The sequence below is a fragment of the Stenella coeruleoalba genome (genome assembly GCF_951394435.1).
Source record: "Stenella coeruleoalba genome assembly, chromosome: 4".
NCBI lineage: Eukaryota > Metazoa > Chordata > Mammalia > Artiodactyla > Delphinidae > Stenella > Stenella coeruleoalba.
In genome coordinates this window covers 57605810-57616538 of record NC_137149.1, presented here as the reverse complement: position 1 = coordinate 57616538, position 10729 = coordinate 57605810, and the positions used below count along the sequence as shown (strand labels likewise).

At 34.1% G+C, this 10729-nt stretch overlaps 1 pseudogene across 1 annotated transcript; it reads left to right on the top strand.

The window, feature by feature from the left end:
* The first annotated feature begins 3086 nt into the window (after nt 1–3086).
* On the top strand, nt 3087–3431 carry LOC307185366 (small ribosomal subunit protein eS26-like; annotated as a pseudogene). The gene has a single exon. The product of its transcript is annotated as a small ribosomal subunit protein eS26-like (transcript).
* The last annotated feature ends 7298 nt before the right edge of the window (nt 3432–10729 follow it).

The following is a 10729-nucleotide window of genomic DNA, read 5'->3' as shown; positions in this document are numbered from 1 at the left end:
TACTTAAACTAGTGTCATGCTGTATTTATTGTAGCTTGAAGTAAATTTTGAAATTGGGAAGTGGTAGTACCCTAACTTTGTCCTTTTTTACAAAATGCTTTGACTAATCAGGTTCCATTTAATTTTCATATTAATTTTAGTATCAGCTTGTCAAATATGCAAAGAAGCCAAGTGACATTTTCATAGCTTTTGGATTGTCTACATATAAATTTTTGTGGTATTGTGTTAATATTATAAGCCTTCTGATCCATGAACATAGGGTGTCTTCTCCATTTATTTAGACCTTTAATTTCTTTCAACAATGTTTTATAAATTTTAGAGTATAAGTTTTACAATTATTTGTTAAATATTTTATTCTTTTTGATGCCATAGTAAATTGAATAGTTTTTTAAATTTAATTTTCAGATTTCATTGTTAGTGTGAAATAAAATTCAATTTTTCTATTGATCTTGTGTCTTACTGTCCTACTGTCTTACAGAACTAGTTTATTAGTTCTAATAGTTTATGTGGCTTCAATCAGATTTTTTATATATGGATGCATACCATCTGCAAATAGAGATAGTTTTACCTCTTCCTTTCCAATATAGATGTTTAATTTTTTTTTCTTTTCTTGTCTCATTTTTCTGGTTAGAATCTCCAGGAAAATGTTGCATGGAATGGGTAGAACATAAAATTTTATATTGTTTCTACTCATAAGGGGAAAGCATTCATCTTTGACCATGAAGTATGATATTAGCTGTGAACTTTTTTTAGATGCCTTTTATCTTTTGAGGAGATCTCCTTCTATTCCTAGTTTGTGGAGTGGTTTATTTCATAAAAAGGTGTTGGATATGTCAAGTGCTTTTTCTGCATGTATTTAGATGACCATATGATTTTCTCTTTTATTCTATTGATGTAGTGTATTATATTAATTGATATTCAGATTTTAAACCAACCTTGCATTCCTGGGATAAATCCTACTTGGCCCCAATGTATAACCCTTTTAATATATTGCTGGATTTGGTTTGCTAGTATTTTGTGGAGAGATTTTGTATCAATTCATTCATTGTTCTTTAGTTTTATTTTTTGTGTGGTATCTTTTTCTAGTATTGTTATTAGGATAATACTGACCTCATTGAATGAATAAGAAATGTTCCCTTTTCTTTATCTTTTTAAAGAGTTTGTGAAAATAATGGTATTTTTTTTTTAATGTTTGGTAGAGTTCACCTTGGTGGGGGGTGGTGGGGTGGGGGAGTGCATCAGTGTTTCCTTCTCTGAAGGGTATGTAGTGGTGATGGTTATTGGTTACCACAGCGACAAAAGCTACTGGTTTCCTCTGTAAAGCTGGCCTCTGGGGTCTGTGCAGACAAACATTACATAAAATATTACAGAATTTAAAAAGTTGTGGGGAGTCTGCCACTCTCATAGGGACTGTTATGTCCTTGACAGCAAAGCCTTCTAGAGTCCTCTGAACAGCAGGTCACTGGAGACATTGAGGGTACCCACTATGTGCCTGATACTGATAACCCCCACCTTTCTTCTGTGTACTCAGCTGTCTCTCTGCTAAGCTGATCTCCTCTGTGATACTTTGTGTGGTTATTCTTTTTTTTTTTTTTTTTTTGCCTCACTTTGTTGCTGTAGGTTCTTAATTAGACTCTTGAACCTTCCTTGGGGTGATTTTCTTTCATGGATAGCTGTCTGATTGGTTTTCATCGGGGGACTAAGTCTAGTATCTCCCACTTTACCATCTTGCAACAATCCTCCTCTGAAGATATTTTAAATGGCTCCTTTTGAAGTCATTGTTTGATCTGACATCTTGGACTTTTTACAAGCCAGATTCTGTTTCCTGCTTTTTTCCCCCATGTGTATGGATTATGCTTTCCTCTTTCTTTGTGTGCCTTATAACTATTTTTCTTAAAACTACATGTTTTAGACAATATAATATAGCAACTTTGTATAAGATTTTCCCTGGTCTTGTTATTGTTGTTATATATTGTTGAATGAGTTGGCTGAACTATTTCAGTGATGTCTACTTCTTCATAACATTAAAGCTCTGACATTATTTCTCAGAAGGCATATCCTTGGCATGTGCACAATCACACTGGGATGACAGTGATTTTTGTTCAGCTATCTTTGATCCATTGCACTTTTTCTTTTCTCTCTGTTAAGTTGTTTGTCTGTGTTGGTATCACACCCAACTGAAATGCTCCATTAATTTCTGGTTGATTGCTCTATTGTTTTTGACAATTCCATGAGGTACAAAATATTCTATCATTTGACTCAGGTAAATTCAGGTCTCTCTGTAAGGGTAGTTTTCTGAGGTCAGACTTTAAGGTTTGTTTTCACTCCATGAGGACTCCTCTTAGCTGTTTATTTTCCTGGTCCTCTCTGGTACATTAGCTGGCTTATGGTTTGGTTTGTTGTTCTCATGGTGCTACCAGCCTCATCTTAATTGCTTATCACCCAAATATCTACTGAGTTGAAGAACACCATAGTCTTGTGGTTTCCCACATTTAATTCCAAATAAAGTCAGTTCTTTTAGGGAGGGTTTGGAGTATACTGTAGTTATGACCCACCTCTGCTACTGGTCAAAATCCAAGACATTTCTTTGCAACAGCAGACAGAGACAATTAGTGCAGGTTTTTGCAACCAGATTGATAGGAGTTGTTGACAACTATTTGCATTTGATCAGTAAATAATGTCCCATTGCTCATGAAACATAAATTTTATTGGGGGATGGAAACAGGAGGCAAAACATGTACAAAGATGTATTTTATAATATTTTAAATTCTGTAATATATCATGTGGAGATATACTGTGAAGGAAAATAAAATGTGGTTAATTGTCAGTTTGTGATTGGCCTGGGGTAGTGATAGTTGTATTTTGGACAACATGATAAAGGAAAGATTTCCTGAGAAGATGACGTTTGAGCAAAGATGTGCATAAACTATGTGAAAAGGTGAGGAAATGAGCTCGCAGCAAAAGAAGAAGCAGGTGCAAAAATCCTGAACAGGAAAATTGATGAAAGAATTTAGATTGTTCTAAGAACAGCAAAACATTCATTGTCATTTGATAAGAGTGAGCTCTCATTCCTCCTCATTTCCAAGATGACTAAGAAAAAAAGGAACAATGGTTGTGCCAAAAAGGGCCGAGGCCAGGTGCAGCCTATTTGCTGCACCAACTGTACCTGATACATGCAAAGATAAGGTCATTAAGGAGTTGGTCATTTGGAACATCGTAGAGGCTGCAGCCATCAGGGACATTTCCAAAGTGAATGTTTTGAACACCTATGTGCTTCCCAAGCTGTATGTGAAACTACATTACTGCATAAGTTGTGCCATTTACAGCAAGTTGTTCAGGAATTGTTCTCCTGAAGCTGAAAGGACTGAATACCTCCACCCCAATTTACACCTGTGAGTGCTGCCCCAAGACCTCCACCAAAGCCCATGTAAGGGCTAAGTCATTAAAGACTAAAGAAATACTGTTCTCTGAAAAAACAATAAAATGGAAATCACAATTTTAAAAAAATGAAAAGAATGAGTGAGGAGAGGTTGTTTAGACTTTAGAGAGATAAAAGTGATGCTAAGAGTCTGGGTGTCATGTTAAATGTCATGAAGAAGCCATTTGAAGGTTATAAGCAGGGGAATGATGTTATCTGGTTTATAAAGATGATGGCATAGGCATATTAGATTGTTAAATATCTCGTTTAATTTTGAGAGAGATATGGCATTGATAAAGTGCAAGACAATTAACAAAACAACACTTGCATTGCTAAATGTAAATTGGTGCAGCTACTATGGAAAACAGTATGGAGGTTCCTCAAAAAAATTAAAAATAGAACTACCATATGACCCAGCAATTCCACTTCTGAGTATTTTTCTGAAGAAAATAAAAGCAGTAGTTCAAAAAGATATATACACCCTTATGTTCATTGCAGCATGATTTAAAATTACCAGGATATGGAACAACCTGTGTCCATTGATAGATGAATGGACAAAGATTTGGCATATATATACAATGGGATATTACTCAGCCATAAAAAAGAATGTGATATAGTCATTTGTGACAACATGGATGGACCTAGAGTATATTCTGCTAAGTGAAATAAGTCAGAGAGAGAAAAACAAATACCATATGATCTCACTTATATGTGGAATCTAAAAAAAAATAATAAAGGAACAAACATAACAAAACATTACAGACTCACAGATACGGAAAGCAAACAGTTGTTTGCCAAAGCAGAGAGAAGTGAGGGGGTTATGAGTGAAATAGGTGGGAAAATTAAGACGTACAAACTTTTGATTACAAAAAAATGAGTCATGGGGATTAAATGTACAGCATGAGGAATATAGGCAATTACATTGTAATGTCTTTGTATGGTGATAGATTGTAACTGGACTTATCATGATCATTTTGTAATGTATACACATATTGAATCACTATGTTGTGCACCTGGAACTAACATGTTTAGGTCAATTATACTTCAGTTAAAAAAATTCATAGACAGTGGGAAGAAATGCATCAAATTGCTAATGGTGGTTATCTCTGGGGAAGATGGGGATTATGAGTGATTGATATTTTCTACTTTAGGCTTTTATGTATTTCTTGTTGTCTGCAATGAATATGTATTGCTCATAAAATTAGAAAGAAAAGAACAAATGTCATTAAAAATGGGGGAAAAAAAAACACTTGTACAAAGTTCATTGCCAGAAAAAACTAGTAATCCTAGCTAGCAAACTCTTGAAAAAATCATTATTAGAAGTAGGGAATGCCTATTGGCTTTTTCCCAGCTTTGCTGCTAGAAGGCTTTCTTATTTCTTACTTTTTACCTACATTCCTCCTCTGTTCTTATTTTTGAGCATTCTTAATTTCTGCCACTTGGCTGTTGTTTCAGTCTTTATTTTGCAATTACTCTTTATATGATTGATAATACATGAAAAGGTGACTTTTTTCCCCAACATCTTTTTCACTTCCCTTCATCCCACCACCATCCTAATTTCCTATCATAAAAATCTCCCCAATTTTTTATACTGAATGACATATGGCAATGTCTTGAATATAAACAGTGATGGATTTACATTACCACCACTTTAAAATAGACTATTCTTTAATTTCTTAATGCTACCTATATTGTATGTCAGAAACTTTATGAACAATCAGGGCTGGAAAATTTCAGGGGTCATAGTATAAAAACACAAACAGATAAACAAACTAAAAACACAACTGTAGGACTTAACATTTTAAAAAGAAAATATTTGGTAATTCTATTTTTAGTTTTCTGAGGAACCTCTACACTCTTTTCTATAGTGGCTGTACCAGCTTATATTCCCACCAAAAGTGTAGAAGTGTTCCCTTTTTTCCACAACCTTTCCAGCATTTGTTATTTGTAGACTTTTTAATGATGGCCATTCTGACCTGTGTGAGGTGGTACCTCATTGTAGTGTTTTTTTGTTTTGTATATTTTTTAATTTAATTTTATTTATTTTTTTTATACAGTAGGTTCTTATTTGTCATCAATTTTATACACATCATTGTATACATGTCAATCCCAATCGCCCAATTCATCACACCAACACCCCCACCACCCCACTGCTTTCCCCCCTTGGTGTCCATACATTTGTACTCTACATTTGTGTCTCAATTTCTGCCCTTCAAACCCGTTCATCTGTACCATTTTTCTAGGTGCCACATATATGCATTAATATACGATATTTGTTTTTCTCTTTCTGACTTACTTCACTCTGTATGACAGTCTCTAGATCCATCACGTCTCAACAAATGATCCAATTTCATTCCTTTTTATGGCTGAGTAATATTCCATTGTGTATAAGTACCACATCTTCTTTATCCATTCGTCTGTTGATGGGCATTTAGGTTGCTTCCATGACCTGGCTATTGTAAATAGTGCTGCAATGAGCACTGGGTTGCATGTGTCTTTTTCAATTATGGTTTTCTCTGGGTATATGCCCAGTAGTGGATTGCTGGATCATATGGTAATTCTATTTTTAGATTTTTAAGGAACCTCCATACTGTTCTCCATAGTGACTGTATCAATTTACATTCCCACCAACAGTGCAAGAGTGTTCCCTCTTCTCCACACCCTCTCCAGCATTTGTTGTTTGTAGATTTTCTGATGATACCCATTCTAACTGGTGTGAGGTGATACCTCATTGTAGATTTTTTTTTTTTTTTTTTTTTTTGCGGTACACGGGCCTCTCATTGTTGTGGCCTCTCCCGTTGCGGAGCACAGGCTCTGGATGCGCAGGCTCAGTGGCCATGGCTCACAGGCCTAGCTGCTCCGTGGCATGTGGGATCTTCCCAGACCGGGACACAAACCTGTGTCCCCTGCATTGGCAGGCAGACTCTCAACCACTGCGTCACCAGGGAAGCCCTCATTGTAGTTTTGATTTGCATTTCTCTAATGATTAGTGATGTTGAGCATCTTTTCATGTGCCTACTGGCCATCTGTATGTCTTCTTTGGAGCAATGTTTATTAAAGTCTTCTGCCCATTTTTTGATTGTTTTTTTGTGTCTTTGTTGTTGAGTTGTATGAGCTGTTTGTATATTTTTGAGATTAAGCTCTTGTCTGTCACATCATTTGCAAATATTTTCTCCCATTCTGTCAGTTGTCTTTTTTTAAAATTTTTTTGTGGTTTCCTTTGCTGTTCAAAAGCTTGTAAGTTTGATTAAGTCACATTTATTTATTTGTGTTTTTATTTCTATTGCCTTGGGAGACTGATCTAAGAAAACATTGGTATGATTTATGTCAGAGAATGTTTTGCCTATGCTCTCATCTAGGAGTTTTATGGTGTCATGCTTTATGTTTAAATCTTTAAGACTTTTTGAGTTTATTTTGTGTATGGTGTGAAAATGTGTTCTAACTTCATTGATATACATGCAGCTATCCAACTTTCCCAGTACCACTTGCTGAAGAGACTCTTTTTCCCATTTTATATTCTTACCTCCTTTGTTGAAGATTAACTGACCATAGGTGTGCTCTCTATTCTGATCCATTGATCCCATATGTTTGTTTTTGTACCAATACCACACTGTTAGGATTAATGTAGCTTTGTAGTATTGTCTGAACCTGTGAGAGTTATGTCTCCTGCTTTGTTTTTTGTTTTCTTTTTCCTCAGGATTGCTTTGGCAATTCTGGGTCTTTTATGGTTCCATATAAATTTTTGGATAATTTGTTTTAGTTCTGTGAAAAATGTCATGGCTATTTTGATAGGGATCACATTAAATCTGTAGATTTCTTTGGGTAATACTGCTATTTTAACAATATTAATTCTTCCAGTTCAAGATCATTGGATCCATCAATCCCACTCCTGGGCATATACCTAGACAAAACTATAATTAAAATATGTACATACACCCCTATGTTCATAGCAGCACTATTCACAATAGCCAAAACATAGAAACAATCTAAATGTCCATCGACAAACAAATGGATAAAGAAGATATGGTACATATATACAAGGAAATACTACTCAGACATAAAAAGAGAATGAAATATTGCCATTTGCAGCAACATGGATGCTACTAGTGATTATCATACTAAGTGAAGTAAGTCAGAAAGAGAAACACAAATACCATATGATATCACTTATGTGTGGAATTTAAAGTATGGCACAAATGAACCTATCTACAAAACAGAAACAGACTCACAGATATAGAGAACAGATTTTTGGTTGCCAAGTGGGAGGGGGAAGAGAGAGGGAAGAACTGGGAGTTTGGGATTAGCAGATGTATACTATTATATATAGGATGGATAAACAACAAAGTCCTACTGTATAGCACAGGGAACTATATTGAATATCTTGGGATAAACCATAATGGAAAAGAATATAAAAAAAGAATGTCTATATGTGTATAACTGAGTCATTTTGCTGTACAGCAGAGATCAGCACGTTGTAAATCAACTATACTCCAATTAAAAAAAATAAAAAAATAAAAAAAACTAACACCAAAACAAAAAAAAAAAAGAAGCAGTTACCTCACAGACTCCCATGGGGCCCTGAGTCACTGGTGAGGAAGTGTTGGGGTGAGATCCAGGTATAAGGAGCTTCTAGACTGACTGAATCATCCTTATAGTTGGCAGGCCCCCAGGTAAAACATTTAAAAATAAATAAGAAATAAAACACACTCCTTAACATGAATATTTAATGTCATTTAATAGCAATATCATTTTGTGGTTGAGTTTCGATGCTATTTAATAAAGATGTTTGTTCCAGTAACCAATATTAAAATATTGAAACCAATTAATGTATACCATATGTAAAATAAGTATATTTATTTTTTACCTTATTAGCTTACCCCTTAAAGATGTTGTAAGACAAAAAATAAAATCCACAGAGTGGAACTAGAATTTCAAAAGTGTAACCTTCTATTAATTGTGACAGCTTGCCCTTCCTTAATATCTATCACTTACTAAAATCAACATATTAAGATCATAAAATTAAATTTTAAAAGGTAAGCTACATTAGTCAAAAAGGTCTATTGAGCCAAATATTCCCTGGAGAGCAGAGGTTTGGAAAATTTTGAAAATATATTAACTCACTCAAGTTGTGGGCAACAAATGACTAGTGCATAGAAATATATTGGCCTTAATATGCTAGCATATGCTCAAGAAATGTCTAATTTACCTTCAGGAAATAACTGAGTTTTTGATGTCTCAGGTTAACTATATATTTTTTGCAATGTGAAATCAGCATTTTTCAGAAATATGAAAAATAATTATAATTACTACCATTTTATAAATGTTTAGAGAAGTTAAGGGATTTACCCAGAGAAACAATGTTAATAAAAGTCCACTTCTCTTGCTCAAAATCACTTCAGCATATTACTTTTAATTTGATTGCTTAATCTTAGCAAATTATATAGTTAAATGAAATAAAAATGCAGACCATTGCTATTGGATTTTTGGGGATATGGATTTTTCCCATAAAACGGTATATAGGCCATTATACACAAAATATGCCTTGAAATTTTATGTCCAGGAAATTTATGGATTTCCTAAAATACACAAAAAGGTCCCTAAGTTCTCTGGATAGGATTTGAGTGAGGCTAACAGATCTAATAACTGAATTGCAGAGTCTCTCAGGCTATTCTCTGGCTTTAACTCACCAAGTTACACAGAGGGATGGCATAATAAATAACACCTCCAAATTTGTTACTGAACTGAGAAGCTAACATTTATTTATGTTTGTATAGTGCCCAATATTAAAGGTGCTGTACATGTGTTAACACATCTAACGTTCTCAACAATCTGTAAAGTTAAGTTGTTTCTATAACCAAATTTTACAGGGGAGGAAACTGAGTCTCAGAGAAGTGAAGTAACTCAACTGTGTTACAGAGCTAGGAAAGTAAATGCTGAGTTTGAAGCCAGTAAGTCTGCTGTCAGAATCCTTGCTTTGAATCATTATCTTGATAGGAATGACGTTGGGAATACTTTTCACTTCTTGTGAAGATAATTGCTCTCAATTTTTTAGTACCCCTTTATAAAATTATTTTATTATCAATACTTAGAAAGGTTGATAGAAAAATATTAAATATATATAATCTAAATTATGGATTATGGGTAGGCTTTGTAGACACAAGATCCTTATCATTGGTTCACATTATCTGAGGAATCTTCCTTGTTTTTTCTTGTTTATGATTATTTTATAGAGCCAATACTTTTTCCTTTATAAAAATGGATCTACATGGTTTCAGAAGAAAATCTAGTTCTAAGATGGAGACTTCTGAAGTTATGAGGATATTAGGGAGAACTTAAGAAATGAAAATAATGTATTGTCTTTCTAATCACCAGAAATGCAGAAAGTAAGGGAATAGGGAGGCACTTACCTCATTATTTGAAAAGGTGACATCATATATCCTTGGGTACCTACTGCTTGCCTAGAAATTCCTGCTCTCTACCTCCCTGCCATATTGGTATTCTGAAATTATACACTGTATGATAAGATAGAAGTTACAGGCTACATATCTATCACCCAAATTATTCTTCCACAGGGTTTAGTGTGACTGTGAAGTATCTATGTTATTACATATCCTTATATCCAGAATTTAATGGTTCACATGTGATAAATGAGACATATGTTTTGATCTTTCAGTAGTAACTCTTGTAAACTATCCTACCTCATGGCAGGTGTGAATGTTACAGTGGCCCTATTGTTTTGTGACTGGTTTGCCCACAGTTGTTTGTACAGGGATGAAGTATGTTTGAACATTTGTATTGGACTGCTCATTACTTCTTTTTTTTTCTTTGCAAATTACCCCTCCCGTTAATTTTTTCCAATTTCTTATTGTAGTTTTATATATATATATATATATATATATATATTATTTTAGTTTTTTACTTCTGGTCTTTTTTTAATTTAATTTAATTTACATTGATTTTATTTTATATTGGGGTATAGTTGATTAAAGATATTGTGTTAGTTTCAGGTGTATACAACAAAGTGATTCAGTTATGCATATACATGTATCAATTCTTTTTCAAATTATTTTCCAATTTAGGTTGTTACATAATATTGAGGAGATTTCCCTGTGCTATACAGCAGGTCCTTTTTGGTTATCCATTCTAAATATAGTAGTGTGTACATATCAATCCCAATCTCCCTAACTATCCCTCCCCTGACCTCACCTAACTATCCCTCAGGTAACCATAAGTTTGTTCTCTAAGTCTGTGAGTCCATTTCTGTTTCGTAAATAAGTTCATTAGTATCATTTTTTTTAGATTCTGCATATG